General features: G+C 51.6%; 1 protein-coding gene across 2 annotated transcripts in view; it reads right to left on the reverse strand.

The window, feature by feature from the left end:
* The window catches only part of UBTD1 (ubiquitin domain containing 1), a 53058-nt gene that overhangs the window by 13860 nt on the left and 15402 nt on the right, over window positions 1-23796 (reverse strand). The window lies entirely within an intron of this gene.

Raw genomic sequence — 23796 nt, forward strand, 5'->3', positions numbered from 1 at the left:
CTAGCAAGGGGCGGGGCTGGGAAGGGGCGAGAACTCCGAAGGTCTGGAGTATAGAGGTGGCTGGGGGATCAGAAAGACCTGGGTCTGACTCCCATGTCCACCCCCTCACAGGTGTGAGCCCAGGCAGCTGAGCTTCTGGACCTCAGTTTCCATTTCCATAAAATGGGAGCGATAATATCCACCTTAAAGAACTAGTGTAAGGATTAAACAAGGTACTGTGTGTAATCTAGTATTGTGTGAGGCACAAAGCTGGGGCTCAAAAACGGTACTGATTATTATTAGTCATTAAGTACTAGATTTAGGATTATAAAGAGATTTTTTTTTACATCATTTCATTTTATCCTTACAATCCAGTTCAGTTTATTTTACATCATTTCACTTATCCCTGTATGGCAAGTAATGTCACTCCCATCTTACAGATGAGGACACTGAGGTCCAGAGACCCCGGAACAGCGGCAGGAGTCCGGTGAGTGGTTTCAGATCCTCTCACTCTCAGCCCAGTGCTTTGTCCCAAACCCTGTCCTGAATGGCACCTTCCCACGCAGTGAGAAGAACGTCTTGGCTGGGGCTGGGAGTGGGGTGGGAGGGAGGCGACCCCTCTCCCCTCTAACACACGCAGCTGACGGGCACAGAACCAGCTCTGCCTCCAGCCCAGGAGGGGAGGCCTAGCTGGTGGCACCACTGACCAGTCCTGTGTGTAGTGGGGCACTGCTGCCACTCCAGCTGCCTCCCACTCAGCCTGGTTTGACTCTAACCCATGTGGTGCCTCCGGAAATTCACTCATTGATGCCTGTGTGTGTGTTGGCCTCCACGCCAGGCTGTGAGCTGTTCAAGGCAGCACCTGGTCTCATTAGTGTTGGCATCTGAATGCCCAGCCCGTGGCCTGGAGCCGGCTAAGTAACTCAGTTGGGCTGCCAAAAGCCTCAGACTCCAGGCCTGAGATGGAACCCTGGCGCTGCCACTTACTTGCCTGACTTGGGCATGTTATTTAACCTTTGAGAACCTCAGTTTCCTCATCTGGAAAATGGGAGTAATAACAGTCACTACCTAATGATGAGCACTATGGTAAATACCAGGCCATTAATAATCATGGCTAACGTGTTAAATTCTTACCTCGCATCAGACACTGTTCTAAGCCCTTCACGTGTATTGTCACCTAATCCAAAGGTCACACAGCTAGGTGGTGGGTTGGCTATAAAACCCCGAAAAGATACGGCCTCTCCTGAGTGTCAAGTGCTTGGTAGGTTATGAGTGCTCGTCACATGGGAGCAAGTCAAGCCAACGCTGGGAAAACACTTCTGAGCCGAATCAGTGAATGAACCCCTTTGGGTCGAATTTCGTTTCCACCCGCGCGTGTTCATCACTGAGTCCTATTCTGTGTATAGCCGAGCTATTTGAAGTTCCTGTGAAATATAAAGTAAAAAAAGAAAACCAGCAAGGCCTCCTCACCCCTCTCAGGAGGGTAATGGGATCCAGATTGCTGGAGCGAGAGGCAGGGATCCCAACCCAGGAAAGTCCCCAGGCCCCTCCCCCCTCCTCAGAGAAGGTTCCAGATGGAAGGCGCCAGGGCCTCGGGAGAGAGGGGACGGAAATGGCCAAAGGTGCTGGCTGTGGTGGCCCTCCGGGGTGCCGCAGGGGGTGGCTGTGTGGCAGGGCCTCTGGGCGCCCAGGCACCTCATACTGTTTGTTTTGGCGACGCCTGAGGAGGCGGTGGGTCGGGAGGGCAGGGAGCTCACAGGGGCGGAGTGGCCTCCAGGAGTGGGCCTGGCGTCTGTATGAAGCACAGGGAGAGGCAGGGCCCCGCCCTCCAGCCAGGCCGCAAGGGCAGGCCCCCAAGCCAAACGAGCAGAGGTCTCCTCCGCCAGCCCCAGGGCAGCTCTTCTCCAAGCAGCAAACCCCTTGTTTCAGAGAAAAGAGTGAAGGGTTTTCAGAGAAGCCTGCTTACCATGGGAGGCAGGTAGACTGGATCTGATGGGGGGAAGGGGGCAGAACACGGACACAACACGCTGCCTGCCCACCCCTCCCAACACCTCCCCGACAGGCCCAGAAAGCCCGGGCTCCTGAGGCACAAGTGAGCTTCAGCTCCCACCCACACTGCCCACCAGGCCTCTCGGGGACAGACCGCTTCTCCTCCGGGGCAGCTCCTGACTCAGCTCTGAAGGCTGCACACTAGCCCTGGGACCGCCTGGTTCACTCAGCTCCTGTGACCTGGGGCAGGTCACCTCCCCACAGGCCCTCTTCGGGGCCCTCACCTGCAAAACGAGGCAGTTGGACTAACAGATCCAGGGCCCCTTCTGGCGCTAAGACTCAACTCCAATCCACCTGTGGAAAGAACTGTGTGGGCCTGTGAGGGGCACAAAGACAGCTAAAGCAACATCCTTGGCCTCCAGAAACTCAGGGCTCCTGCCCAAAACCACAAGGCAAACCACACGTGTGATCCTGCACGCACGCAAGAGCTACGAGATTTTGTGCACAGAAATGCTGGCAGGAGAGAGAGACTCTCAAACACCCATGGGATCCCTGCTGAAGTGGAAGTGGCTCGGCCTCTCACACAGCCATCCACCAGCGCCAGGCACTGTGCAACCCAGGAGAGCACGACAAGTCCCCGACCGGACAAGCGTCTAGCGCAGTCTGGGCTGGGGCTGAGTCACACGAATGAAGCACGGTGATCTTTTCCGGTTCTGTGATACATTATGTTGATGTTCCCTATTTTGAAAACACTTGAATGCATAATTTAGGAAACCCTTGTAATGTGTTCCTCTGCAGCACATTTTAAAAAAATAACAAATGCATAATAAATACATGATACATGCAACTTTTGTTCAAAGAAACCACCCTCCACAAAAGCAGGCAAACTGCCTCGTGCCAGAGCAGAGGTACGTGGAAAGTATATCGGGAGCCCACACTCTGACAACAAGGCCTCGTTTACTCAGCTGTCAAAGGGGTGGGCAGGACCTGGGCTAGAGCATCTCCACAGCCAGCTGCTTCCACCTCCGACCCTGCGTGACCAGGACGCTGGAAATAAGCAGGTTCCAGCGGGCTGGGAGGGCAGGCTGGGGGAAGCCTCACCCTCGTCCTCGCATTTCAGACTTCCCATCTCTTCTCCTTGAATAGTGACCCATGTTGGCCTCTGCCGCTCCTAGAGGAAGAGGCAGCTTCCAAGCTCTGAGCCTCAGTTTCCCACTGGGGTTATGGTGGTGGCAGGGGAGGTGAAGTGTCCCTCATGGAGGATCCAGATGTAAGACGACCAGCCACATGTACAGGCTCCAGGGTGTCTGGAGGTCATCAGCCCCTGCTTCTGCTCTCTCTCTCCCTGGCCCCTGATGCTGAAGGGCTTGGCCGGGAGCAGCCCTGCTGGCCCACACCCAAGTTCACAGGACCCTGCCACCCCACCCCCAAAGTAACCCAATTCTTCCCGGTCAAGTAACAGTTGGAGGTGGGGCTGGGGAGCCCTAAGGCTGGAGAGGGTGATGATTACTGGCTCCCAGGGTGCTGAGGCCCACACAGAAGGGTCATAGCCCAGATGCATTTCAACCCAATTCGGAACACCCCCTGTGTTCAAGATCCTACCAGGCACTCAAGGGGTCTGAGAATGTGAGGATGACATTTTCATTACCTCTCTCCTCTCCTCTCTCCTCAGAGATGCTGTCCCTGCTGACCTCACTAAGGCGGGCTGCTCCGTTCCCCATCCCAGGCCCTCTCCTCCTAAGGAGTGTCGATTCCAATTCGGCTGTGGTTAGTTTACTCATTTTTTCTGTCTGTCTCCCCATCAAAACGCCAGCCACTGACAGGCAGGGCCCGGTCTCTCCTTCCCAGGGGCACCCGGCACCTTACACAGAGTAGGTCCTCAGTATTAGTTGAATGAATGAATGCATGAATGACTACACCACCAGACAAGCCAGAAGTGACATAAAAGAGACTCAGAAAGTGGCAAGGAAGCAAAGGCGGGAGTCAGCACATCGGTGAGGCTCCGTGGAGGAGGTATTGCATTGCAAACTTGGCCTTGAAGTGGGTGACAGAGGAGGCGTTCCAGGTGGAAGGTGCAGAAACAGCAAAGGCCTGGAGTCAGGCTGGGAGAGCAAGCGCCAGGCAGCAAGATGGGCTGAAGTCCGACGAGTCCCCCCGGGCCCTGATGGGTGCCCTCTCCCCGGCCCACTGGCCTCCTGCTCCACATCGCTCTTCGCTCTTCGTCGGCAAGGTCAGGACTACAGAGATAGCTGAACACAAGTCTGCAGTGTGGTGAGCAGGGGTCATTCCTACACCAAACTCTCACTGTGGCATCCACGGCGGTGCCCTGCTTTCTTCTCTTCTAGTGTCCACCCCTGGCTGACTGGTACTGGTTCCACACAGCTGTGCCACCAGTGGGGGACTGCGGGGCAACTCCCAACCTTGTCATGACGAAGACCTTTTATTACCCTCCCCCCGTGTTTCAAAAAGAATTTCTCTCCAACTACATTTAGATTATAATTTTTCTAATGGAAATGCTATGACATCTGTCAATTAAAGCTTCTGATCAGCCTATGGAAACCAGTGGCTCACGAGCTGATAGAACTCCCGCCCTGAAAAGAGGCTTTGGTCGATTCTGGAAGGTTGTGATGCTTCTGGGACTCAATTTCTTGAGGTCAGGAGATGGGGCAGGAACGAAGGAGGTGAGAGACATGGTCAGAGGGAGGAAGAATGGGCAGAAAAACTCAGAGGTCCTACCTCTAGTTCCAGGTGGGATCTCCCCACTGCCCACACAGTCCTCTTCAAGGGAAGAGGAGCCTGGGGTGCAAGGTGGGGAGGGCAGGTTGGCAGCTGAAATTCTAGCCAATCAAAGGCTTTCCCACCACAGAGCTTTAGATCCTGACTTGGTGAAAACTGGGGAGGGTGGGGGGAGGGAGCAAGGAGGACTGTGAGCTTGACACCACTTTTCTGGGCAGAGGTCTAGGGCTGGGGTAACTGCCAGGAGGAGGTGGTGGCCCTTGGAGGCTGTGTGCTTCCCAAGAGAACAGGTAGCTCCAAATGAGCCCAAGTTTATAAAGACAGCGTGAGCATTGGTGAGCAAATGAATCTGGGGGATACACACCAGTATTTCCACTGGAGGGGTGTAGTGATGGGCCTTTAACTTTCTAGAATATATATCTGTATATGTATTGACTTTTTGAAAAAGTAAGGTCTCGTGTGTGTGTGTGTGTGTGTGTGTGTGTGTGTGAAGCTTTTAAGTGTGGTTTGGTAGAAAACTTTATAAGCCTTATGGGGAAAGGCAATAAAAGATCCTGGTCATGACAATGTGGAAATAGCTCAGCCAGGACAGGACTTTGGGTGTCTTCTGCACCTCTAAGGCACCTCTAAGGAGAGATTCTTTCTCGTTGTCCTGGATATGATAAAGCTCCCACTTACGCCACTTTGTAGGAGTTGCACCGCAAACAAACTGTAAGGGCAGGGCTGGGCCTTACCCATCTCAGGAGCTCCAGGACTCAGGCCAGTGCCTGGCATACAACAGGTGCTCAATAAAGGCTGAGAGAAGAATGGAGGAAGAGGATCACATGGTGGGGTGGTGAGAGCTCAGGTCTCCTGGGCAGAGATGCGGTGAGAGTGGGAAAGGGGACAATAGAGAGGAAACCACCTGACCTCCCGGTGGAGCCGCCCTTAGGCCCTCATCTCAGGGGAAGGCGGCCAGCTGCGTGGCCAGGAAAGGTGCAGCGGGCCCTGCCTGCAGGCTATCCCAGAGTAGAAGGCTGCAGGACCTGGCCCATCTCGGGCAGCTGGGTCGTGGCCCACGTCACCTGCCCTCCTTGAGACCAGCCTGACGAGGACTGAAGATCTGAGTCAAGCAAGAGTTGAGTCAGACTTAAGGGTGCAGGTCAGGCCTCATTCTCGCAGGTGTGTTCCACCAGCCTAAGGCCAGGCAGGAGCAGGCAGCCTCCTCATCCTCCCCTCAATCCACCCAGGGGCAGAGGAGAAAGGCAGGCTCCCAGGGTAGTAAAACTCAGGAGAAAGCAAGGCCCTGGGAAGGTTCCCTGGCAGACAGGATGCAGCTGGTAGCTGTGTGCTAGGAGAGCACCTGTTTTGCCCCCAGCCTCCTCCCCGCCACGGATCATACAGACAGGCTCTGGCAGTGGGGAGGAGGCGGCAAACCCTGGGCAGCGGCAGGTATCTGTTTTCAGCACAGCCACTAAACGGACAGGGAGGGAGCCCTGTGGGCTGGGCTCTCGGCTGCTGGAAAAGGCATCCTCTCAGTTTCAACTCAGTTGGGGTCAAGAACTGCTGAGGCTGGCAGCCCTGTGCGGGGGATGCTATTTGCTTGCGGGTGAGCATCCTGTTGCTGTGGAGACCCAGGAAGGCACCAGGCAGGAGCCAGCCACAAGGCCAGGAGCAGAGCTCTCCCTGCTCTAGCCTGGCCTTGACCTTTCCAGCTAGGAAAGCAGGTTCGAAGCCCTCCTCCACCTTCCCTTGGACCTGACCACGGCCTGTGCGGACTGCAAAGATGCGTGAGACTTCATCCTGCCCTCAGGAGGGCCCAAGACATGTCCAGAAAAAAAGAGCACAAAATCAGAAAATGATGAAGGCTGTAAGAGGCAAGAACAAGCACCACTGGGGCTTTAAAGGAGAGAAAGAGCTCACCTTGACAAGGGACATAAAGGGAAAAAGACTCAAAAAGGCTTCTGGGAGGAAGATGGCATTAGATGACACCCCCCCACCCCTACCCCATGGACAACCCCGGCTGCCTGCTTCGCTCCAGAGCCAAGAGATCACAAACCGAGAGCTCCCTGGTTCAGGGCGCTCCCTCCAGCTGGCTGCTTTCCTCCACCCAGGCAATCCCCTGCTACCTGCTCCCCAACTGTCCCACTCCTCTAACCCTCAGTGTCCCACCTGGCTGCCCCTCCCTTCCTCATACCTCTCAGGCAGCTCTCTACCCAACCCCCAGTATCACAATGACCCTACTGGCCTTGGCCCCCTGATCTGTGGGCCCACTCCCATCTCATCCCTGCTCAGCTTTTCTGTTCTGGACCCATTTGGAGACTACCCTGTGGTGGCAAATTCTTAACCAAAAATCCCACCACATTTCTCACCTGGAGACCTGGAATGACAAGGCAGCCTGCTTCGGACCTAGGAATCGTTTACGGCAGTTTCCAAGGTCCCCGGTCACGGGGCAGTTTTTCGGAGCACCAGGGTGCTGGTGCCCAGAAAGCGTAAAGGGTTGGGTTCTAGACCCCATGCTGGAATCAGTCCCAGGAGTCAGCGGAAGGCTGCGGCCCAGGATTGAGCCCGGGACTTGCTGTACTGAGCACAATCAGGACGCCTTTATCTAACTGCCCTTCTTCTCATTTTTTTATGTTGTTTCAAAGGTGACATATGCTAAATAGAGGAAAAGTACACAATACAGCATGAAAAGAAAAATAATTAAAGTCACCCAAATCCCGACACCCAACAACAACCAGCAATAACGGGCTGAGGAATTGTCTTTCCGCTCCTCTCAGGGCACACTGGGATCACACCATGTGTACAACCCAAACTCCCGCCATCAGTGACTCCTCGAGCCCGTCTTTCATTTTCAGCCGCGAGGCCAGTGATTTGCAGCCCTTGATGCTCATGAGCGTCACCCGTGGAAGCTCTGTAAAAACGCAGGTGCCCAAGTCCCAGCCCACGCAGTCAACTTAGGAAATAAAGGAAGTCCGGAATAAATAAGACGCTTCCAAAAAATCCTGCTGCTTTTGTTTCACATGGAATCATTCAACTATTTGTTGGGTACCCACTACATGTTTGTACTGTACAGGATGTATTTCTTCATAACAAAAAGCTTACATCATTCTCCATTCATTCATTCACTCATTCAAGAAAATGCATTGAGCTTCTCCTGTGTACCAGACCCCGTGCTGGGGAACAGAGACACAAAGTCAATAAGACAGGCTCTCAAGGTCAGCGCTGGTAAGGGAGACAGACACGTAAGAAGATAGTAGAGACCAATGCACAAATGCAAGGACTGCGATCACACAGGATCACGGGAACACGGAAGACAGGGTCTCACTCAGTCTATGAATGGTCCCGAAGTCTGCTCCGAGTCTAGGGATGAGCAGGGGTTAGCCAGGCAGAGGAAACAAGGGGAGCGAGGGCCTGGACGGGCGCAGGGCTTGGGGAAGCACGAGCAGTGCTGCCGGAGTGTGACATGCAAGGCAGGAGGCAGCTGGAAACGAAGCCAAAGCAGAGGCAAAGACGGGCTCTGGAAGGCGTGAGGTCAGTGAAACGGTGTGGACATTACCCCCAAGAACTAGGACCCGGAAGAGATGCTGCAGAAGAAGGACATGCGTTTGACTGCTCACTCTGGAATCCCTGCAGAGCGTGCGTGGAGAGGACTAGACTGGCAGCAGGAAGACCAGTTAGGAGGCTGCTGCATTAGCTCAGGACAGAAAACAAGGGCCCGGCCTCCAACTGTATTGTCTATTATGCGGTGGGCAGAGTTTTAGTGGGACGGAGATGAGGGATGGATTTGAAAGGTACTCGAGTAACGCATTTAGATAATTTCTGATTTTTCACACTGGGACCAAAGTCTTCCTACATAAAGCTTTGCACATGCTTTGGCTTACTTTCCTACAATAGAATCCTCGTGGAATTTCTAGGTTAAAGGTAAGGATATCTTTAAGGTACTTGGTTACCTTTTGCCAAATTGCTTTCCAGAAAGACTATCAATCTTCACTTCCACCAGTGAAGCACACAAGAGTGTTTGTTAGACCCTCTTTGGCCTCCAAAAAGAAAAGCAGAGGTCAGCTCACATCCGCCCCACTGCTAGGAATAAAGACTCGCCAGAGACTGAATCTCTGCTCGGCCCCGAACAAAATGACTGTGCCCAGGAAAAGGTTTCTGGGCTGCGCAAACGGGGCACAGGCTGAAGAGTATATTGCTGTGGAGCTGGGGTAGGACCAAGAAAGGGGCACTCTCTCCCTGCTCCAACCCATCTTCCTGCTGCCAGTAACCTTCTGTACAGTGACTGTGTCACTCCCCTGCTCAAAAACCCTCCGCGGCTTCCCACTACCTACAAAATAAAAGCCAAACTCTTTAGCATGGAAATCAAGGTTTTCCAAGAATGAATGTGATCTTCATCACACATTTCTTTGCTTTTTTTTTTTAAGAACTTTTATTGAGATGCAGTTAACATACAATAAACTGCATATATTTAGAGTGTACAATTTGGTATCCCAATCTCCCAATTCATTCCCCCCCAACCCTCCCCTCTTTCCCCACTTGGTGTCCATATGTTTGTTCTCTACATCTGTGTCTCTATTTCTGCCTTGCAAACCAGTTGATTTGTACCATTTTTCTATAGTCCCCATATATGTGTTAATATATGATATTTGTTTTTCTCTTTCTGACTCACTTCACTCTGTATGACAGTCTCTAGGTCCATCCATGTCTCTACAAATGTCCCAGTTTCATTGCTTTTTACAGCTGAGTAATATTCCATTGTATATATGTACCACATCTTTTTTATCCATTCATCTGTTGATGGACATTTAGGTTGCCTCCATGTCCTGGCTATTGTAAATAGTGCTGCAATGAACATTGGAGTGCATGTGTCTTTTTGAATTATGGTGTTCTCTCGGTATATGCCCAGTAGTGGGATTGTTGGGTCATATGGTAGTTCTATTTTTAGTTTTGCAAGGAACCTCCATACTGTTCTCCATAGTGGCTGTATCAGTTTACATTCCCACCAGCAGAGCAAGAGCGTTCCCTTCTCTCCACACCCTCTCCAGCATTTACTGTTTGTAGATTATCTGATGATGCCCATTCTAACCAGTGTGAGGTGATACCTCATTGTAGTTTTGATTTGTATTTCTCTAATAATTAGTGATGTTGAGCAGCTTTTCATGTGCCTCTTGGCCATCCATATGTCTTCTTTGGAGAAATGCCTATTTAGGTCTTCTGCCCATTTTTGGATTGGGTTGTTTGTTTTTTTGATATTGAGCTGGATGAACTGTTTATATATTTTGGAGATTAGTCCTTTGTCTGTTGATTCGTTTGCAAATATTTTCTCCCATTCTGAGGGTTGTCTTTTCGTCTTGCTTATAGTTTCCTTTGCTGTGCAGAAGCTTTGAAGTTTCATTAGGTCCCACTTATTTATTTTTGTTTTTATTTCCATTACTCTAGGGGGTGGATCAAAAAAGATCTTGCTGTTATTTATGTCGAAGAGTGTTCTTCCTATGTTTTCCTCTAGGAGTTTTATAGTGTCTGGCCTTACATTTAGGTCTCTAATTCATTTTGAGTTTATTTTTGTGTATGGTGTTAAAGACTGTCCTAATTTCATTCTTTTACATGTAGCTGTCCAGTTTTCCCAGCACCACTTATTGAAGAGGCTGCCTTTTTTCCATTGTATATCCTTGCCTCCTTTGTGATAGATTAGTTGACCATAGTTTATCTCTGGACTTTCTATCCTGTTCCATTGATCTATATTTCTGTTTTTGTGCCAGTATCATACTGTTTTGATCACTGTAGCCTTGTAGTGTAGCCTGAAGTCAGGAAGCCTGATTCCACCAACTCCGTCTTTCCTTCTCAAGATTGCTTTGGCTATTCGGGGTCTTTTGTGTTTCCATACAAATCGTAAAATGTCTTGTTCTAGTTCTGTGGGAAATGCCATTGGTAATTTGATCAGGATTGCACTGAATCTGTAAATTGCTTTCAACAGTATAGTCATTTTCACAATGTTGATTCTTCCAATCCAAGAACATGGTATGTCCCTCCATCTGTTTGTGTCTTCTTTGATTTCTTTCATTAGTGTCTTACAGTTTTCTGAGTACAGGTCTTTTACCTCCTTAGTTAGGTTTATTCCTAGGTATTTTATTCTTTTTGTTGCAATGGTGAATGGGATTGTTTCCTCAGTTTCTCTTTCTGATCTTTCATTGTTAGCGTACAGAAATGCAAGAGATTTCTGAACACACATTTCTATTCATTCATTTATTCATTCAACAAACATCTGAGTACCTGCTATTTGCCAGGTATTGTACAAAACAAAATCCTCACTCTCATGGAACTTACACTCTAATGGGAGAGACAGACAACGTACAGGTCAATACAGATTTGCCAGGTATTTACACGTTATCCTCAAAATAAAGCAGAAAAATTGTCAGGAGAGGCGACACAATTGTAGAAAGGGTGGCCAGGAAATGCAGATGCAGGGAGCAGGTGCAGAGGCCAGAATGGAGCAAGGAGTGAGCCATGCAGATATCTGGACTCCCTCCCACTATGCTCAGACAACACTCAGGCCAGCAACCCTGCATGGGCTTCCAAGTCCATATGCCTTCGCTGTTGTTCTCTCCTGAAGATCCCCTCCTCCACCTGTAGAAACTGAACTTTCTGTGCCTGGCTCCAACGTCACCTCTTCCGTGAAGCCCTCCTTCTTCCCCAAGCCAACCCTGCTCCCAGCACTTCACTTTCATCTCCTAGTCCACATGACTGCAAGCATATGGAGGCCATGCGTGGTCCTTCAGCTCTGTAGCTGCAGTGCCTCGCACACAAGAACAAGAGAATCTCTGTGTTGGCACTTACAGACTGTCTGGACTCCACACTTGCCCTCTCCAGACTATACCGAGCTGCTAAAAGGCAGGAATTGCCTTACTCAGCTTCTGATTCACCCAGTTTGTATAGCATTGAGTCTGATGCACAGATGTTTGCCAAATAGGGAGGCATGTGTGCAAGTTTTCAAAGAGAGCAGACATATTATAGGTAGGGAAATATTCTTATCAGCATATGCAAATGAAAATACTCTCCATCTTTTGTGCTGAGACTGGCAGTTGTCTACCCAAATCCATTCTCCCCTCCTTCTTGGCAATGGCAGCCCAGCTGGACCACATTTCCCAGCCTCCCTTGCAGTCAGGGTGGCCATATGATCACATTCTTGCCAATGGAATGTGAGCTGTAGGGATGCGAGTCACAGAGGACCTGGGCCTAAAGACAACAGGCTTGCCTCCTCCACCTCCTCTTTTCCCTTGCCCTGGTTGGAATCAAAGCTTCAGCCATGTGGACAGCCATGTCCTGTGACGGAGCACCTCCAAAGGAACTGGATCCCACCACAACCGCAAGCAGCAGAGATGCCCCTCTCACCTGGTCTGCTCACATCAGGGAGAATCAGGGCCACTACATGAGACAGAAAAATTAATTTCTCACTCTTCAAGCCATTGTATCATTAGGCCCCTTTCATACAGCAGAATAGCTTTACCTGAATAAATGTACTTGCCTTCACAGGGTGAGCAAAGCACCAATGGGATGTAAGCCTTCATCACCGTCAAATACCTTTCTCAGTGCCTACTGGGGAAGGGTAAGTCCTGACCCCCAGCCAAGACCTAGAGGTGTCAGGAGAGGAGGCAAGGTGAAGATGGTGTACAAGTGAGAGCAAACACTCTCTGAGGGACCCATAAGGAAGCAAGAACAGGACTTCCTAGGTGGTGCAGTGGTAAAGGATCCGCCTGCCAATGCAGGGGACACAGGTTTGAACCCTGCCCTGGGAAGATTCCACATGCCACGGAGCAACTAAGCCCGTGCGCCACAACTATTGAGCCTGTGCTCTAGAGCCCGTGAGCCACAACTACTGAGCCCACGTGCTGCAACTATTGAAGCCCACGTGCCTAGGGCCCGTGTTCCACAACGAAAGAAGCCACTACAATGAGGAGCCTGCGCACCACAATGAAGAGTAGCCCCCGCTCGCAGCAACTAGAGAAAGCCCATGTGCAGCAACGAAGACCCCACACAGCCAATAAATAAATAAAATAAATAAATAAGTTAAAAAAAAAAAAAAAAGGAAGCACGAACAGGGGCGAAGAGCACTGCGATAAAAGCGGGAAAAGGTGGCATCAGAGCCAGTGGAGGGGGACCAGAAAGGCAAATCTGGTCCCCAAAGGTTTGAAGCCTGACTCGCACTGGTAAGAAAGGGTTAAGGGATGCAAAACCAAACGCACACCAACATTTATTCTAGCCTCTCGATGGGTCTCCTCACGCTTAGCCTGCTGGCTGTCATGGGGCAGAGGTGGGGAGAACAAGAGAAATGGAGAAGAAGCTGGCCCAGGAGGTGGTGGCATAAGCTCACCAACACCACCGCCCACAGAGGTACCGGGAAGCTGGTCTTCGTCAGCCTCGGGAGCTCACCAACATCAACGGTCCTGCCATAACTCTGGGTCGGCTACACCCAGCACCACTGATGCTCACTCCACTCCTGATGCTCTCAACTATGAGCTGGGGTGCCCACCAAGTCCCACCCAAACAGAAGCTTCGAGGATAGCTGACAGCCACTGCCCTCCTCCTGCCCACAGGTGCCTCGGGCACCTGCCCAACCAACGCAGGTCTACCCAGCTCAGCAACCCCATCCCACCTTCCATGACCACCATTATGTGTTCATGCTCACACCAGATGCTGGGCTCAGCACTAGTAGGAAACAGTGAAGACAGAGGACCTGCAGAGAGGCAGCACAGACCAGGGGAAGGAGCTTGGGCTCTGGAGTCAAGCAGAAGAGGATTCACACTCTGACCCCACCCATGAACTGGCTTTGTGACCCTGAGTGAGCTTTGAGTTCTCGAATCTGCAAAGCAGAGATAACGGTGCCACCTCACAGGCCCACTGGAAGGAGACGTTCGCTCTATTCCCAGCACGTGGAAGGTACTCCACAAATATTACCCATTTCCTTCTATTGTCCCCAAACGTCCTCTTGCGGGCCTGCCACGACACATCAAATTCCCACCACTGGACCTGTCCTTCAGGATGAAGGCACTGTCATGAAATGTCCCTACGGAATAAGATGTCACCTGCAAGAGGCAATTAAATGTTCTGGGCAGGCTGGCAGTCAGGAGTCCAGACTGCTTGAGGTTTGATGTTAAAGCTCCCAGGCAGACAGGAGTTGCTCTGAAGTGGCAGGTATGGCTGCAGAGCCCTGAAGGAGAAGGCATTATAGAGAAATAGGATGTGTCAAGGATGCTAAATCTTAAGATCGGGAATCTCCAGGTGGACAGAAGAGAAGCTGCTGAAGAGCTGGAAGGCAGAACAGCTCAGGGCTACCTCAGGAGGAGAAAAAAAAGGAGAAAAGCAGAAAGAAAAAGGAGGCAGGGAGGTGAAAGACCTCTAAAGGAGAAACAGGAGGGAGTTACCAGGGTGGCCCCAGCCTCCCGCGGTGGCGGCCCTTCCCCAAGGCACTCAGCCATCACACACTGGCCCTCCTCCAGATTCCTCCTCCTCGCTGCTATGTCCTGTTCCTGGTACCATGTGGCTCCTACGTGTCCATCCCCACACTCACCCCACCAGCCAGGTACATTTTAAAGAAAGAAGCCAAGGGCTTCCTAGGTGGCGCAGTGGTTAAGAATCCGCCTGCTAATACAGGGGACATGGGTTTGATCCCTGCTCCAGGAAGATCCCACATGCTGCGGAGCAACTAAGCCCGTGCACCACAACTATTGAGCCCGCGCTTTAGAGCCCGTGAGCCACAACTATTGAGCCCAAGTGCTGCAGCTACTGAAGCCCACGCGCCTAGAGCCTGTGCTCCACAACAAGAGAAGCCATGGCAATGAGGAGCCCGCGCACCACAACGAAGAGTAACCCCCACTCATGGCAACTAAAGAAAGCCTACGCACAGCAAAAAAAAAAAAAAAAAAAAGACCCAACATAGCCAATAAAATAAATAAATAAATAAATAAAAATAAAAAAAGAAAGAAGCCAAAAGCTTTGACCTTGCTATTTGGAAAGGGCTTTCTGAATCTTGCCCATAAAACATGCCAGAGATCAGGAAGCAGGCAGACTGTGCCTAAGCGGCAAAGGACAAGACTGAGCATCTCGGGGGGGGGGGGTTGTGTTTCCTGCCTGGCCACATGTGTGGGATGACCTGGGCAAGGCCGATGCCTTATCTTTGATCCTCACCATGTTGTAAGACAGGTCACCAATGCTTAACTTGGATTCGTATCCCAGGTAACAGGAAAACTTCACCAAAGGGAAACAGACTTGTTCGTGCAGAACCAGCGGGTAGGAGACACAAAGGAGGCCTGCCCAGGATCACCTAAGCTCACTGAGCACAGATCCCTCACGAGGCCATGGTGGGGAGCCACAAGGCAGTGCACAGGGACACACTCTGCGAGGGGCCAGGAAGGAGTTCCTGCTCATCAGAGCCATCCAAAATTAGCCCTGCTGAAGGAAAGCCTGGCTGACTGCCTGGCAGGGGTGCTGAGTGGAGCAACTCCACCCTGGGTGGATAGCTGGACAATATCACCTTTAGGGCTTTTCTAATTTCCGGCCATAATGCTATGGAGTTGAAAAGGTGATCTCATCCATGCCTTGCAATTCTAACTGGCTGTCCCCTGCTCCTGCAGCCTCCTGTGTAAACCACTGATATCAACTCACTTGATGTGTGGCAGGGGCTCAAGAGCCACACCACACCCTTCTGCATCCTGGAGCCAGCCACATGGCCACTGGAAGTCAGTGATGCACAGTGAAAGTCAAAGGACAATCAATGCATCTATGTAAACGTCTGTAGCCCTGAGGAGCCCAGAACAGGCGTGCTCACTCCAATCTGCCCTCCCCTGAAGCCTAAACAAGTGCCAGCTTCCACGCCAGGGTCCAGAGACCTGGCCAGGTGGTTGTGTGCCCCATTCCAAAGGGGGTCAGGCACACACTGCAGCCCAGCTTCTATTGGAAGAAACCTGGATCTGGCCCTGTAGCTGGGGCTTCAGGGAGAACAGGGACCAGAACACAAGAGTCCAGGCTGGGTTGACCCAGGAAGTCTGGGTACTGCTGCGCACATCAGTTCAGTTCAGAAAAAGCCCCGACCAGGCTAAGGCAGGAGCACTTTAACTTTTGTAGAACCAGATCCCATTCAAGCTGAAGATTCTGGGAGGTCCTGCAGTGGAAGCTGGGCTCTCAGAAGGCAGCACATTCTGATTTCAGACTGTTCTCCTTTAGGAAGAGAAATCGCCCTATGGGGAATAGAAAACTACCTTCCTGGAACTCCTACCCACGAGTGCCAGCTCTAGTTTCTGAAACCACGTGACAAAATCTCTAGGCAGTACTGTGTGGTGGTTAAAATCTCCCAGCAATTACGAGTTTGGGAGTCAGAGAGACCCATTTCAAATCCCAGGCAGACGATCTTGGGTGGGTCATTTAACCTAAGCCCCAGTTCCCTCCCTTATCATATAGAGATAATAATATTCTCCTCTTTGGATTATTGAGAGGAGTAAACGAGATTGGGTATGTGAAGCCCCTAGTACACTGCCTGGCACACTGGAAGGGCTCAGTAACTGGTAACAATATCATGACAACCATTCTTGGAGGATTTAAAGGCCACCTTCCTGATCTCCTTGTGCCTTAGTGCTTTCTTGCCAAGCAGTCCCAGTTCCCCAAGACACGATTTCAAATTCCTTAAACACTCCTTAGTTGTTCTGTCACTAGGCAGCTGTGGCACAATGGCAGGCCTTGGGCAAAGGGACAGAAACCTGGGTTTGAATTTGGACAGCCTTCCTGGAGAGATGTTGAATCTTCAAATAAATCTCTACATCATACTGAGCACCTATGATGAGCCAGGAATCACACTAAGCACTGCAGATGCACTGTCAACAACATAGGATCCCTCCCTCCAAGAGCTCAGAGTTTAGTCCACTCCATAAATTAATGGTCCATGTGCATCCATGCACCTAGAACTGAACTCAAACGCCACTTCCTCCCCCAAGGTGAGCAGAGCTCTACACCCAGCAGAGACTCCCTTTATCAGCCATCATTCACATTTGAGTCCATTATCCCTACCTATGGAATGAAAGGTTGCGTGTCCCAGGTAAAACAAACAAACAAAAGGGTAAAGTTGCATGATATTCCAAACTGGCAAGATTAGCACAGAACTTGGCACAAAGTAGGCACTTGTCCTGGGGTGGCTGAATGGAAGCTGGCAGGCCCTGGGCTCTGTCCTAGCTTCTCCAGAACTCCCTCTTAAGGGTCCTTCTCTCTTCCTAGGACACTGCGGAAGGGACATCTGCTGTGGGAAGAAGGTCAGAGCAGATGCTCACCAACTAACTATGGCCCCATGAAAGCCAGACTCCAAGTGCTTATTGGACAGCCTTGCAGCTCTGGACAGTGCCCTAGACACGGTCTCTCCCTCCTTTCTCCTTGAAAGGGAAAATATCTCCTTACCAGGGGAGAAAAGCTGAGGTGGCAACTTGCTTCTTCCAATGGCTTCCTTCCCTTCTTGGAAGGCATCAAGCTCTTTGCTGTCCAAGGGCCTTCACTCGTGCAGTTCCTTCTATCTGGCCTGAGTGACCCTCCCCCCACCTCCCCGCCTTGGGTTGTACCCAGCACAGAAGCACCAGGACCAGGTGCCAGCTCTTGTTCACTCATCCGCACTGGGCCCTAGCAGGAGTGCCTCTGCCCAAAGGCATCTTTCTCTAATTCATCTAGAGGTGTCTCATGGGCCAGGAAGTAGCCCTGGCCAGGAGTGAGGCCACATGAGACAAACGTGGCTCCCTCAGTCTCAGCCTTCAGGTGGCAGCTTGGGTATCTTTGCCAGGGAAGTGTTTTTGATCTTCCACTCCGAAATAATTCATTCCCCCTACCCCATAATTCTCTCCCAACCCCCTCTTCTCCCCTTTGTAGTATGCATGCTGATTCTTTGGGCATAATGTTCCCCCACTACTCTGTGGGTCCTATGAGGGTAGGATCACACCTGTTTTGTTCAGTTGCATACCCAGGACCAAGCATGGGGCCAGGCATACACAAGCTCAAGGCATGCTTGAGTTTTATGAAGGTATATGCTTCAGATTAGCTTTGAGCTCTCCAGGACAAGGCCTCTGCACTAGATATCACCTTCACGTGGCATACAACAAAGCCATCGGGTAGGCCACCCAAGAGGGTTCGGTCCGACCAAGACAAGGCAGGCAGGATGCCCCCGTATAGTGCATGCCATCCTCAGGAACCTCCAGTAAATACCCGTAGGGCCACAGGACACAGAACAACAGGACAATACAGTCTCCTGTTGGAAGACCACATTTCCCAGCCTTTTTATCAGCACACACCCCTGTCAATAAATACAGACTTAACACACACACCCCCACCCAAAACGGTGCCACACCCCGCTTGGGAATTACTGTAATATCAGGCAAGATTTTTGCCAAACTCTACCTTTGATAGCTTATATTTTGAAAATGATATATTTTCCCAAACCCAAGATGTGATTATGACACTGAAAACACTCTTTCAAACTTCCTATACGCCCTAATCCCCAGAGATTTTGATTCAATCTCTCTCCCATTGACAATCACCACGCACAGACAAGAATAGAACACGGAGGGCCCACCGCAAAGAGCAGCAGTGCTCTAAGTCAGTACAGAATGTGTGGAAGAGGCCACCTCTGGGGCATATTTCCAGCGCACTCGGAACAGAATGGCAACATGATCTCAGTGGGAAGAGTATCAGATAGAAGTCAAGAGATTAGACTATTATTTCTAGTTCTGAAGCTCCTTTGTCAGGATAATGTTAAGTTCTTAAGACCAGAAGGATGCAGAAAACAAATTTATGGTTACAAGGGGGTGGGGAGGAGGGACACATTGGAAGACTGGGATTGACATATACACAGTACTATTATATATAAAATAGATCACTAGTAAGGACCTACCGTACAGCACAGGGAACTCTACTCAATACTCTGTAATGGCCTATGTGGGAAAAAAATCTAAAAAAGAGTGGGTATATGTATATGTATAACTGATTCACTTTGCTGACCCCTTGAAACTAACACAACATTGTAAATCAACTATACTCCAATTAAAAAAAAAGTCTAGGAGGCATTTTCCCATCTGTAAAATGGGACAGGGGTATGGGGGAGTCCATAGGAAAGAGAAATACTATGACCACTGCCATCTGAAGGTATTTTCATTGCTTGAGGTACAGAGAAAAGAAAAACAAAGCACAGCTCTGAGAAGGACACCACAAGGGTTCCTTATCTGGGCTGGTTACTAGTTGCAACAGGCAACTGGGGGAAAGGTGAACTTGAAGTTTCAGTGGGCTGAGGGGATGCCTGGCCCTGTGGCAACTCTCCTCCTCCAGGGAGAGGCAGATACATCACCAAAGTTAGGAGATGGGCATGGGAGTCAGACCCACACGAGTTCTAGTCTCATTCTGCCTCTTACTCGCAGGTAATGTCAGACATCTTACATAATCTCTTGAGCCTCAGTTTCCCTCAACTGTGAGAGGATGACAATACAACATATCTCTGGGTTATTACGAAGATTAAATGTAATAATGCACGTAAAGTACTTTGCATAGCATCTGGAAAATGATAAGTGAAAAAGGAAAGTGTAAGCATTAGCTTTATTATTTTCATTACTATTCCTGTTTCCCAGTAGGATTGCAGACAGCTGGAGGGGCAGCCCAGAGGCACCGGGCAACCCTTTCATTCTCATTTCCTATTTATTGTCACAAATGACATGACCTCTGTGGTCAAGGACAAGAACAGCTGGGTAGGCCCACAAAACGCACAGCTGCTGCGATTTCGGACAAATAATACCCCAAGAGGCCCGAGTTTGGAAAGAAGCTGGCAGGAGAATACAAAGTCTGGCTTGGGCTGGGGGGAGCAGAGGCTCTGTGGGAGGGAAATGGATGGAAACAGCCAAAGGAGCTGGAGGCAGAAGAAGAGAAAGCACTGGAGAAAGACCCAAACCAAAGACAGGTGGGCACAGGAAGCCAGCCTTCCCAGAGACAGGAAGCTGCAGGTGAGTCAGAAGGAAGCCAGGAAGGCAGGATGCGGGGGGCAGGGGAAAGCCGGGCCACATCCTGAGGGAGGGGCAGCTGGGGAGAGCGAAGCAGGCCCCCAGGCTGCTGGACGCTACTAAATGGAGCAAGGTGGGGACACGGCAGGAAGGAGGCCACATGCTCTCCCTTCATTGACGCTGAGTCCCCTCCGCAAGCCTCTGTTCCCCCCACTCTGCAGGATTTCACCAGGACTCCTGTCACGCCGCCCTCTACTTTCTCCACCTGGGTCCTCTTCCCTCAGCCAGTGGCAAAACAGGATGCAGGTTTCATCATTTCCCCTTTTCCTGGGAACTTGGAAACAAGTGCTCCATGGTTTTCTCTGTGGGGAACAGGCCAAGGGGGCCCACACCGGGGAGAAATCACCTTCCAGCTCCACTCTGAAATGTGCACAGTTAAGCCTGCCCACATCCGGCCCTCCCCCCACTGCCTCTTCTCTTTCTCCTGGAGGGAGAGCTCAGCCTCAGTCTGCCCACTGGGCTCCACACACACACACACAGGACCTCTCAGGGGAATGCTGGAAGCCGGTGAGGGGTGACTAATCTCAGACCTAATCGGCCATTCAGGTACCCCTCAGGCTCAAGTTCCAGAAGGGCGCTGATCTCAACATGACCCCAGGTAATACGGAGTCGGCAGCAACGTCATCTGGGAGTCAGGGTGGCTGAGGGAAGGAAGGCTCCCTGACCCGGCAGAGGGGTCACCGTGCAGGCCGTCACACCAGCAGCCACAGTAACAAAGCTGCCTGCATCTGCACAAGCTTTTCCTGTGCACAAAGCATTGTCATGTACGTGACCTTTCGCCTTCCCCACATGGCTAGGAGGGGACTGGCAGATACTGTTCCCATTTTGAAGATGAGGAAGCTGAGTGACTTGGGCAGGATCACAGTTCCCGAGAAGCAGAGCTGATGGGCCCAGGACCCATTCTCCAGAAGTCTCCTTCCTTGAGCTTGGGACTTCCCTTTTCTCATTAACTCCACTCAGTTCTCCGAACATAAAACGACAAGCACTCCAGTGGCCCTGCTGCTCTATAAGGCTAACAACCTCTGTCGTTCAACAAGCGTCCCCCTTCCAAGTCCCCAGTGTTGCCAGGCCCTCCCCAACGCTCCCACCCCTGCCCCCCACACCTCTGGCCCTCCTTTTGCTTCGGCCAACCTGTTACCCAATCCTGTGGATTCTTTCTTCAAAGGGACTTCCACTCCCACATGTCAGTGCAGACCTTTCTCCTCCTCCCATAGCCGGCCTCACTGGCTTCAGCCCTGCCCCATCCCTTCCCTAGCCATCACCCTAGCCTTTGAGTCCAGAGTACCCTTTCAAGTCCACGGCACCCCCCCAGGCCACACGTTCCCAGTGGCTCCCCATCACTTCCACACCCTGGCCCGCAGCTCAGCTTTCAAGGTGCCTTTCAGGCCTTGCCCCTTACTGCCCCCTCCCGGAAGCACACACCGGCCCCGGGCCCCTCCCTGCACCGTTGCTTAATCTCAGGCTGGTATTCCTTCCTGAGCCCCCTCCCCTCTTCCAAGGCTCCCCTCTCCCGTGTCCACAAGCATTCCCCCGACTGCAGGAGATATAAGGAGACCATTTCTTAACACGTGCCCCACCCAGAGTCCTGAAAGGGGCAGCCCCGCATCCTGCAAGATCAGGCCCCCCACCTGCTGACTGTACCTGGGTGGTCCCTTGACCCAGAGAAGCCAATCCACTGGCTTCCAGAACTTGACACTGGTGTGCTCAGTCATGGAACAAGCTGATGAGTAAGAAGAAAAGGCTGGGTCTACAGAGGGGGAAGCCAGGAGCAGAGGCTCAGATGCAAGCAGAGAGGCCACCAGCCCCCAAAAGACAGAGCCTCCTCCATTCCTGACTGCTCTCCAGGCCCAGCTCCCAGGAGGCCGGCTGCCTCGCTGTAATCTTGCCAACAAACCCTTTTCCCCTGAGATAAGGTGGAAGGGCCCCTGCTCTGTGGGGAACACTGCCAACACCAGCCTGGGGAGCCCCCTCTGACAGCCCCAACTGGAAGAGCTGTGTTTTGGGCAACAAGCAGGCTCTTCCGAGGGTCACTTCTTGTCTGTCTCCCTGTGTGGCTCATATGTGTTCCACTTACACCTGTTCCCACCCTGGGAATGCAGCTCCTGGCTGAGGGCTGGAGGAGCAGACAGCTTTGGGGCTGTCTGTGCAGCTCACAAGTGCCCCTCTTCCGGAGCTGCCCCTCCATCTGCACGGGGTCAGAAGTGGCCCCCACAAGATGTTTTGTTGCATGTGACCCCATCCCCTGGCTGGAGCTGAGTGAACCAAGCTGGGCCAACTGGACCCGCTGCCCTGGGAATCTGGATTTTGGGCTGAGAGCTGAGCCCCTCTGAGTGTGGCTGGAGCTGTGACAGGAACGCCTGGGGCCGTGTGGGCTGAGGAAGGAGGAAACCCAGCTGCAGAGATGAGGAGGAAGCCCAAGCAGAAGCAGAGTTGAGGGAAAGAGGGAGAATCTAATAAGGTTTTTCCAATCCCTGCTTAAGGTCAGGCAACAGCCCTGCCGTGGGGTCCTGAGCACCCCCTGAAACCCTGTAATTAATCACCTTTTGTGCTTAAGCTAGATTCAGCTGGTTTCTGTTACTCAAAATCAAGGGGTCCTAACAAAGCTGGGATCTCCCTTTTGCTTCTCCAGGAATCCAAAGCAGGTGCCTACACATAAACTTGCTGAATGAAGAAAACTGGCCCCAGATCCTGGCTTTCTGATTTCTGCCAAAGGCACCACCATGCTCTACAAATACTCCACATATCAAGTATGTAACTCAGCCCCAGGCAACTTAAGTTAAATGCACTATTCTTGCCTGAAGTGCATTATATCCTCATTTCCATCTCATGTTTGGGACAAACCAGCACTCAAAGGAAAGGCAAGCGGGAACAGGCTGGAGAAAAACAGCCTGTGGCAGTGCAGGCCAGCACGTCCCACTGGATCTGCCCACTGTGCTCCCCTGAGCTGCGCCCACTACAGAAACCTCTGCTCCGAGATTTCTGTCCCTGTACCATTCCCACCCCACCCCCACCCCCAAGACGGCCATCAAAGTCTCCAAGAGGTCACAAAGTTTCCACCCCTATTGATGGGTCATGCATGCCAGAGGCCATCACAAGACCAGACCCATGAATCCTAAGGCTGAAAGAAACCTCAGAGGGTCATCTTGCCTAGTGGTTTTCAAATCGTGTGCTCTGCGGGGCCCTGAGACTTTAATGGAACCTCTTGCGGCTCCAGTGTCCCCAGCCTCAACCCGTGCAGCTCCCATTTGATTGTATATATTAGGCTGCTTCGTGAGCTTGCACCCGAAAGGGTTCCAGTGGCTTAAAACAACAGTACAAAACTCCTGCTCCTGACCCACTCCTTTATCATTCAGATGAGGAGCCAGAGATTCGTAAGCATTAGGCCACACAGGTACCAAGTGGCTGAGCTGGGAGAGAACTCCAGGCCCCAGACTCTCCCTGCTGCCCCCTTCCCTAGGCAACTCCTTTAAAGGCTCTCTTGGGCCTGGGTGGGGCTAGAACCTGGGTCCTGTGTGGGTGAGCACTGGCTGGGGAACAGAGAGAAAGCGCTGAAGACACGACGCAGAGCCCACCGGACAGGCGCTGAGTCCCAGGTGACCCTGTCTGCTTCGGCGGAAGGGCAGTGCTAAACAGCCCGAGCAATATGGAGCTGTCCTGATGCTAGTCCTCCGCTATATATAGTTTCTCCCCTGAAATGACCTCAGGCAGCAGCAAAGCTTTGTGGTGTGGCAAAATCGTCTGTGTGTCCCCAACTCCAGGGGAGGAGAACTCTGCTGGAGACACTGGATAGTAAATGGGAAAGAGAGGAGTCTGTGGGATGGGGGTGGGATGGGGGGAGCAAGCTTTTGAGACAACTGAGGACAAATTCTTTCCCTTGACCCCCTGGGCAGCAGCAGTGAGAAGTAAACCTGAGACTGTGCAGGGAATGATGAAATTTGAGTTCCAAGTCTGGGTGGAGGAGCCCCTGCTTGGTCACAGGGTCACAGGCTTCAGTCCCATCTGCTTATGGATTTTGGGTGCCTCTTCCTGAACCACTTCATTCACT

This window comes from Hippopotamus amphibius, chromosome 5 (genome assembly GCF_030028045.1).
Source record: "Hippopotamus amphibius kiboko isolate mHipAmp2 chromosome 5, mHipAmp2.hap2, whole genome shotgun sequence".
NCBI lineage: Eukaryota > Metazoa > Chordata > Mammalia > Artiodactyla > Hippopotamidae > Hippopotamus > Hippopotamus amphibius.